This window comes from Fukomys damarensis, unplaced genomic scaffold, assembly GCF_012274545.1.
Source record: "Fukomys damarensis isolate Sample0158 unplaced genomic scaffold, DMR_v1.0_HiC HiC_scaffold_16, whole genome shotgun sequence".
Taxonomy (NCBI): domain Eukaryota; kingdom Metazoa; phylum Chordata; class Mammalia; order Rodentia; family Bathyergidae; genus Fukomys; species Fukomys damarensis.
Window position 1 is genome coordinate 18,328,139 of NW_022900928.1, and position 8,319 is coordinate 18,336,457.

At 42.1% G+C, this 8,319-nt stretch overlaps 1 long non-coding RNA gene across 1 annotated transcript in view; it reads left to right on the forward strand.

Moving 5' to 3' along the window:
- Positions 1-3,186: 3,186 nt before the first annotated feature.
- LOC104856090 overlaps positions 3,187-8,319 on the forward strand; it is a 12,108-nt gene continuing 6,975 nt past the window's right edge. Inside the window, exon 1 of the long non-coding RNA XR_778557.1 lies at positions 3,187-3,265. This is a non-coding gene — a long non-coding RNA (uncharacterized LOC104856090). The remainder of the gene's footprint in view (positions 3,266-8,319) is intronic.

Sequence of the window (8,319 nt, forward strand, 5' to 3'; positions counted from 1 at the left end):
TTCTGCATGGCTGGGGGTGCCTCTGTACTAGACACCTGCAGGTACCCACCTCATCTCACCCTCTTATCAACCATGGGAAGTCAGCATTATTATGCTCCGTGAATGCTGAGTGTTAAGAAGCTTGCTGCAAACACACAACTAGCAAATGGCCCAGCAAGTTTATGAACCAGGATCTATTTGATATTTTTGCCCATGCTATTTCCCAGGATGTTATAAGAGGGAATTACAGGTCTTCTTAACTTCCAGGTTATTTGCTCCCAGGCTAAAGCCTCGTGTGTAACTTGTAACAGACAGCGGTCCCTTCATTGTGGGGAAGAGGCATGTGGGACATAACTAATTGGGACACTGCCCATCCCAATTAGACCTTCACACACGTCCTAGGGGTGCTAGCCAATGCATACACTCACACTGTACACACACGCACGTGCATACAACCGCACAAGCATACTGGCAAGCACCCGATGGAAAGGCCTGGGTAAGAATGGAGTAAGGTTCTTGGCTGTCTCCTGACAGCCTCCGAGGACAGCTTTCCTCACTAAGCAAATGTCCCAGCCCAGAGATTGAGCCTTGGCCACAGGAAGGATCTCCGGGAGACAACCTCACACCGCACTCACCCAGGACAAGCATCTAAGCCATGATCAGTGTATTGATCTACAGTGAAATGCCAGGCTCCAGGAAGTGTGGGTCCTGCCAGGCTCTGCATCCCTGAAGGCAGCATCCTGCAAAACCAATTGTGAGCTGGCAGATTGGTGAGCTTGAAGCCAGTGCAAGATGGCTGGGAAAGACTGTGTGTCTTGGGCCAGAGTGGCCTGATGGGGGGCAACATGCCAGAAAAGGATACTGAGGCCTGGTGCACCCTCTTATTCCCCCCCTGCACACAGCCTGCCACTTTCACCTTAGCAGCTCCTTCAGGGAGGTCCCTGGAATTGACCAGCCCTTCCAACTGAAAATTCCCACTTCTTCCCAGAGGTTACAGCCCCCACATCCTGCTGCCTCTCTGAAGTGGCCTTGCTAAGTTCTGTCCATCCTATCTGGCTGACCTTGCAGTTGGACTCTAAGAGAACATTGCTCTCCTTATTTACTGGTGGGTGAAGTCCTAACACCATTGTTAGCGCACAAGGACCACCCTCATTTGGCAAAGCAGGAGCAGAGCTACCAAAAACAAGAATCTATGGGGCAAAAGAGAGGTATTGATATAGCTTCCAGGGCCACCTACACTACTGGGTAGGCCCCAACTGAAAGATCCCCAATTTCCTGCCACCCAAGGGGGTCTCAGAAATTTCAGGTCCATTGTCAACCTGAAAGCAAGTACATTTACCTGAGGAGGTGTATGCAGAGAATCAGCTCTGAGAACCAGTCCGGGCACAGACCTCTGCACCCAGGCTCCTACAGGCTCTCATTCACCCTCCCTCCATTGTCAGCTGCCTTCCCTGCTGTACATCCCAACTCCTTGCAGGCCTAAGCCCAACCTCAAGTCCCTGTGGGCCAAACTCCATCCCCCAACATACACACAGGGATCATTCTGCTTCCTGGGGATCCCCATGGCCTCCAGGTACAGCCTAGGCTCCCTCCGAGAATAGAAAGTGCATCTGGTTAGTAACAAATGTTGACAATAACAATAGTATTTATCATAGCAAGGATTTGCCCTGCTAAATGCTTTACATGCATCAGAACACCATTTAATCCTCCAGACAATGCAAGAAATAGAAGCTATCCTCATTTCATAGAGGAGGAAACTGAGGAGCCAAGAGTATACTCCTCACCATCAGGCAGGTAACACAGGGCAGCTCCAGCCTCTCATTTGGGTCTGTCTTCTTCAGGGCACATGATTCTGGGCACTGCTCCACCTGACCACACCTCCAGGAGCACTGCCTGCCTGTGCCACAGTGGGAAGGGAGAGGAGGGAGGCTTTACCCTTCTTTAACTTACTCATAAGGACAAGAAGAAAAACAAGCATAATTCAGAAGAAAGGAATAATGTAGGGTGCTGCTTAGACTGGATGACCAGAGTTTAACTCTGTCAGCATTCCTTTATTTTAACATGGGCTACAAACTCTTCTTAGTTTCAAATATATTGCTATGCAAGAGCAGCTTCAATCTTATTTCAACTAAACTATCACACCCAAAATCCTTCCAACATGAAAACTCCTGCAGTCACCTGGATGTGGTTCTTCCATCATTACCCAGGCCCAACCAGTTCATCTCCTGGTACCAACATCCATGCTGCCCAGGAACACCTGCCATGGCCTGGACAGCCTTTGCCAAGCTGTGCCTTTGCCCTGGCCAGTTGGCTTCCTCCCAGAGCTCCCTAGCTCCCCAGTACACAAGCTTGGGGTGTTCTGCACCCAGGCTTCCTCTTGCTCAGCCACCCTATTATGCATGCAAAACCCTCCTTTCTTTCCATGGCTCATTGGCATGGAATCCAAAGAGAAAATTGCCATGAGAAAAAAAAATAAAGCTTTAGTTTTAAGATTCCCTGGCATAATTTAAAGGAAGATTGTGCTAAGTGTGGGGGACTTTTATCAAAAGAGCATCATTACAATTTTCCACATCATTTCATTTAAGCTTCTGCAATGATTTAAACCAGTGCATTTCTTTTAATAATAATAATAATAATAATAATAATAATAATAATAATAATACCATTCTGAAAGTATATAGAACATGTTTAAGCAAATGCCTGGGAAGCTGCTCACAATGTCCTCGGATGCATCCTCCTCTTCCAACATGAACAGGAGCCAGCCGTCACACTTTACTGATCTAACAGAAAACAGGAATTGACTGGAAGACCCCACACAAGGGATTGATGTGGGCATGGGAGGGAGAGGGGAGAGGCCTCAGTAAGATGAAGTGATGTCAGTTCTGTGCAACAATAGATTTTGAGGTGCTGGGCTAGATGTTTATGATACAGAGACTACAAGAAAGAACTAGCACCTGGCCTCAGGAAGTTCTCAGTCCAGCATGGGTGACAGACAAGTGGGCTAGCAGCTGCGACGTGATAAAAGCACAGGAGTCTTGACGTACAAGAGCAGCAACTCTGGAGTTCAATTGCTAGTTCTTTGGGAAAACCACTGAAGGACTCTGTGCCTCCCTTTCCTCAAACAGGAAATGAGTGTTGTCATAGTGAGCTTACGTGTACAAAAGGGCCCAGAAGACTGTCTGCTACATGCTAACTGCGCTGGCCATTGTCATCACTAGACAGGACACCCAGTCTGGTGCCCATCCTCTCACCTGCCACCTCCAAAGCAAGGCTTGAAGGAGTCATGGTGAGTCTTGTCATCAAGGTTGGGGGAATTAGCCGAGAGGAGAAGGTGGGAAGAAGAGGGCCTAGCAGGGACAAAGCAGACACAGTAGATGGCATTCTATATGCGTGTACCTATATTGAAGGGTATGTTGTATGTTGGTGTTTATAGGAAGCGCTGTGTCACATACACGTACATATAGTAAATGACATGTAATATGTGTATGCCTATTGAATTGCATGTTGTATATGTATATTATATGTACATATATTAAATTGTACATGGCATACATGTACATGCGTTGAATGGCATGCATACGCACTTAGGTACACTAAATGGCATGTTGTATACATATATACATTAAATGGCACATTGCATATATGGGTGCCTATTAAATGGTATGTTGTATACTGCACAGTGGTATCTATACATTGCATTGATGATGTGTTATATACATGTACATACATTAATGGGAGTGTTTCCACATGTACATAACTTAAGTTCTATATTGTATATATGAATATATACATATTAAATAGTATATTTTATGATACTGGCATGTTGGGTAGTGAGTGGGTATAGCAGATAAGGTAGAAAGGCACAAAAGCTCACCCCATAGAGAATCTCCTTTGCTTATGCTAAGGAGTTTGAGTGCTTTGTTTGTATGTTGGAAACTGTTGAAGGATTTTAGACAGAGAAGCAATATAATCAGATTTGCAGCCTAGAAAAGAGCTTTGCACAGGGAAAAGCTGGAAGTAGGCAGACAGCTCCAGCTGGTAGAAGACTAACGCAATCTTCCTCTTAAGAAATGATGAGGAAGGGGGTGAAGGGAGGGTGGGGACAAGGGGAAAAATGAGAACCAAGACCTGTCATGTAAAGGTACAAGATCCCAGTGATGAATGCAACTGTACTGTATACCTAGAATGTACCAATAAATTCAATTTAAATTTAAAAAAAAAGAAATGATGAGGATACAAAGTTGGATAGGGAAGAAAGAGAATCAAAAGATATTTAGGACTTCCAGTTCAAGACGGTAGATTGAATGCATGCAACTCATCTCTGTAAATCATGATAGATAGATGGATAGATAGATAGATAGATAGATAGATAGATAGATAGATAGATAGATAGTTGGTAGATAGATAGATAGATATAGATAGAATTTAAAGGACAAAATATGCATTTTGATAAAGGTAAAAGATAAAAAGTTAGACAGCAATTAACTTAGAACTCTGGCAACAGACAACTGCTTGATAACTGACAAGCAAGTCCAAGGACACTGGATTCCAGCCAGAAAGTGAGCACACCCTAGAACCACATAATCCACAGCTCAAAAGGTCCATACACCCAGGCTGAGGTACAGCAGGAAAGCGCAGGATGGGCACTGCTGCTGAAATCAAGACCTAGACCTGCCCCTCCTCACTGCAGCAGCATCTACAGCCTCTAGGGTGGCTCACAGAAATGCAGTGCAAGCCCCATACATCATTTTAAATTTTCAGTATCCAAGCCTTAAAAACACAGGTGAAAAGTTTATATCATTTTCAATCGACATATAACAATCATACACATTGATGGGTACAAGATGATATCTTGATAACTGTATATATTGTGTGACGATAAAGTCAGGATAAATAGCACGTCCATTACCTCAATCATTTACCATTTCTTTGTTGTGAGAACATTCAAAATCCACTATTTTGGCCATTTTGAAATACGTCATTGTTAACTGTAGTCACCCTAGTGTGCAACAGAACACGAGAACTTACTCCTCCTACCTTATGGAACTTAGTGTCCTTGGACTGGTCTCTTCCCACCTGTTACCCCACCACCCTCCTGAACCTCTCGTAAGTGCTACTCTAGTCTCTACTTCTGTGAGATCAGCTTCTTTAGATTCCCACCTATAAGTAAGATTAACTTTAATAATATAATTTACTTAACCCACTATATATAAAATATTATCGTTTCAGCATGTAATCAATATGAAATTAAATCCTTTACATTCTTTTCAAAATGTAGTATGTATTTACGCTCACTCACAGTATATCTCAACTTGGTTGCAAATGTTTTAAGGAAAGTATCTGTCAGCTGTCATAAGATCGACAGTTAATGAAGTAGATCCACATACCCAGATTATTCCAAATTTTGTAAATTTCTCGATCCTGAAGGGAATATGCATTTTGAAAAACAGATTAATTAAATTACAATTTTAAATTTAGTTTCTCAGTCAGGCTAGCCACATTTCAAGTGCTTAAGACCACCTCATAGCCAGTGGCTGTTCTACTGGACAGCACAGGTTCAGGATATCTAGACTAAGGGATACCAATTACAGTTGAAACAACCAGAACTAAAGACAGGAAAAAAATGAAAGAATGCTCTCCTACCCACACTAGAAGTAAAAACTTACCCCCAGCCATCTTCCCCAAAAGAATTCCAATAATTGCTGCCAAACCAGGCTCATACCTCCAGGCAGGAGGCTGGAAATTCTTCTGCAGAAAACATGAGCAATCTAAAAGACAGGCCTAACTCTATGACATGGAGAGATCCCATTGAAGAACTGGCAAAATCAGCCCACACTGAGACCCAGAGGTGCTGAGTCCTAACAGTGAGGGACCAGGGGCCTCCAGCCTGGAGACAGGCTGTCATAGTCAGCTTTCAGGAGGTTTCAGTCTGTGATTCTTTTGGATCTGTGATAGCACAACAGGAGCGCAAAGTGGAACAAAACTGCTTGCCTCATGGTTAGGGTGCAAAAAGAAGAGAGAAAGAAGGGCGGGCTTGGGTTCCACTCCCCACTTTGAGGGCACACTTCCAATGACCAGGAGACTTCCCATTAGGCCTCTGTCTTAAGTTTCTAGCAATGGAACAAAACTGCTTGCCTCATGGTTAGGTGCAAAAAGAAGAGAGAAAGAAGGGCGGGCTTGGGTTCCACTCCCCCCTTTGAGGGCACACTTCCAATGACCAGGAGACTTCCCATTAGGCCTCTGTCTTAAGTTTCTAGCCCCTCATTATAGTCTCCTTATAGACCAAGTCTTTAACATATGGGCCTTTGGGGATATTTAAGATCCAAACTGTAGCACAGTCTACAACAGATGGGGAAAAGCAACCTGAAAACAGCGTCTATGTGGGAAAAAGAAAACATTCAAAAAATCTATTGATAATCACCCTAGAAAGATATCTGAAGATTTTGAATTCATTAGATGAGAGCAGAATGCTATTTTTAAAGTAATATTCAGAAAACAAATGATAACAACAAAACAGTAGCTGTTGGCAAGGTGTGAACAGAAGAATCAATACAATGGCTGGAAGAAAATTGAGTAGCCCTCCCAGAAGGTACCGCAAAAAGATCAAAAAAGAGAGACGGAAGATTTAAAAACTAAAGGATTGGCTCAGAAGAGCTGCTGGTTGAGAACAAGGTATTCTGGATTTACAAAGGAGAAAATAGTGAAAAGAAATGTTTTTTAACTTTATTTTTATTGGTACATATTTGTCATACATATTGGTCATATTCATCATAGGGAATTTGTACCTGTGCATAATATATCTTAACTCTATTTTTCCCCATCCCTCCCTGTGCTTCAACCCCACTTCCCCTTCCGATTTACAAAAGCTTTGTTCCCATCTTTTTCTTTCCATTCAAGGAATATTTTTTAAAAGCTCCAGTATGATGAATAAAAGTAAACTCACTCTAAGGCATCACAGGGAAATTTCTGAACTTTGGAAACAAAAAAAAAAATACTCCAAATTGAGAAGGTAGAGGAGGAGGAAAGATTATAAATACAGTAATAGATCTAAATCCTATTAACATGGGCTGTCTGTCCCAACAGCAACTCTGAAATCCAGAAGAAAACAGAGCAATGATTTTAGAATCCTAAAGGAAAATGATTTGTAATACAAGATTCTATACTCATTCAAAGTATCAAGCAACTGTGAAAGAAAAACACAAAAAACTTTTTACAGCTTTACCAAGTTTCAAAAAAAATTGTGCCTCCTATGAAGCCTTTCTCAGAAAGACACCATAGGATACACTGCAGCAAAAACAGGGAGTAAATGAAGAAAGATGACGTGAGATCCAGGTAGTAAAGGATCTAATACAAGTGAGAGGTGATGAGACTTCCAGGATGCTATTGCAGAACGATTTAGTATCTGTGCAGCAGGCATACAGGTTAAAATAGGTCATAAGTTTCCTAAGTAACTTCTCCAGGAAGACATTGATAAATGACTTTATATGTTTGAACACATTGAGAGGGATTTAGAAATCTGGGGAAGGGTTTATGAGTTGAATTAGTAATGAGCTCAAAGAAAACCATGGAAAACTTTTTCATGTAAGATAATTATAAAATTCCACAGAGAACAGAGAGAGCAAGAAAGGTCGAGATGACTGTGCTGCAAAGAAATTATACATAATTATAGAAATGCTGAATCTTGATCAAAGCAAAATTATTATATGAATATCAAGGAAGGAGGGGGAATTGCTAAAGTGGGTGCCACATGAGGAGGTAACAAGAAAACTAAATTCTCAGCCACCATTGAAGAAGCCAACAGACGAGACTAAAACTAAACTATCAAGAAGTAGCAGCATGCACGTATAATTCAGAGCTGGTGGTAAATACTAAAAACAAAACAAAACAAAAACTCCACTAAGGAATAAGGACTTGACAAGGGTGCAACAGCCTGGTGTAGAATTACAGTCCTCTTATAATGGACTTACAGAATTATCTGATTCTTTAAACTATGGCTACATATAATTTTTGCAGAAACTAAAACCTTAAATAAGAGCACTGTTTAGGATAGACAGATATTTATTATTATGGGGAAGGGAAAATGAAGAATAATACATTAGTCTGCTCAGGTTGCCATAATAAAACACCACAGACTCAGTGGCTTAAACAACAGAAATTTATCTGCCATAGTTCTGGGGGCTGGAAATCCCACAGCAAGTTCTGGGGGCTGGAAATCCCACAGCAAGATCAGTAGGGTCAGTTCCTGGTAAGAGCTCTTTTCCTGATTCCTACACAAATGTTTCTCTCTCTCTCTCTCTCTCTCTCTCTCTCTCTCTCTGTGTGTGTGTGTGTGTGTGTGTG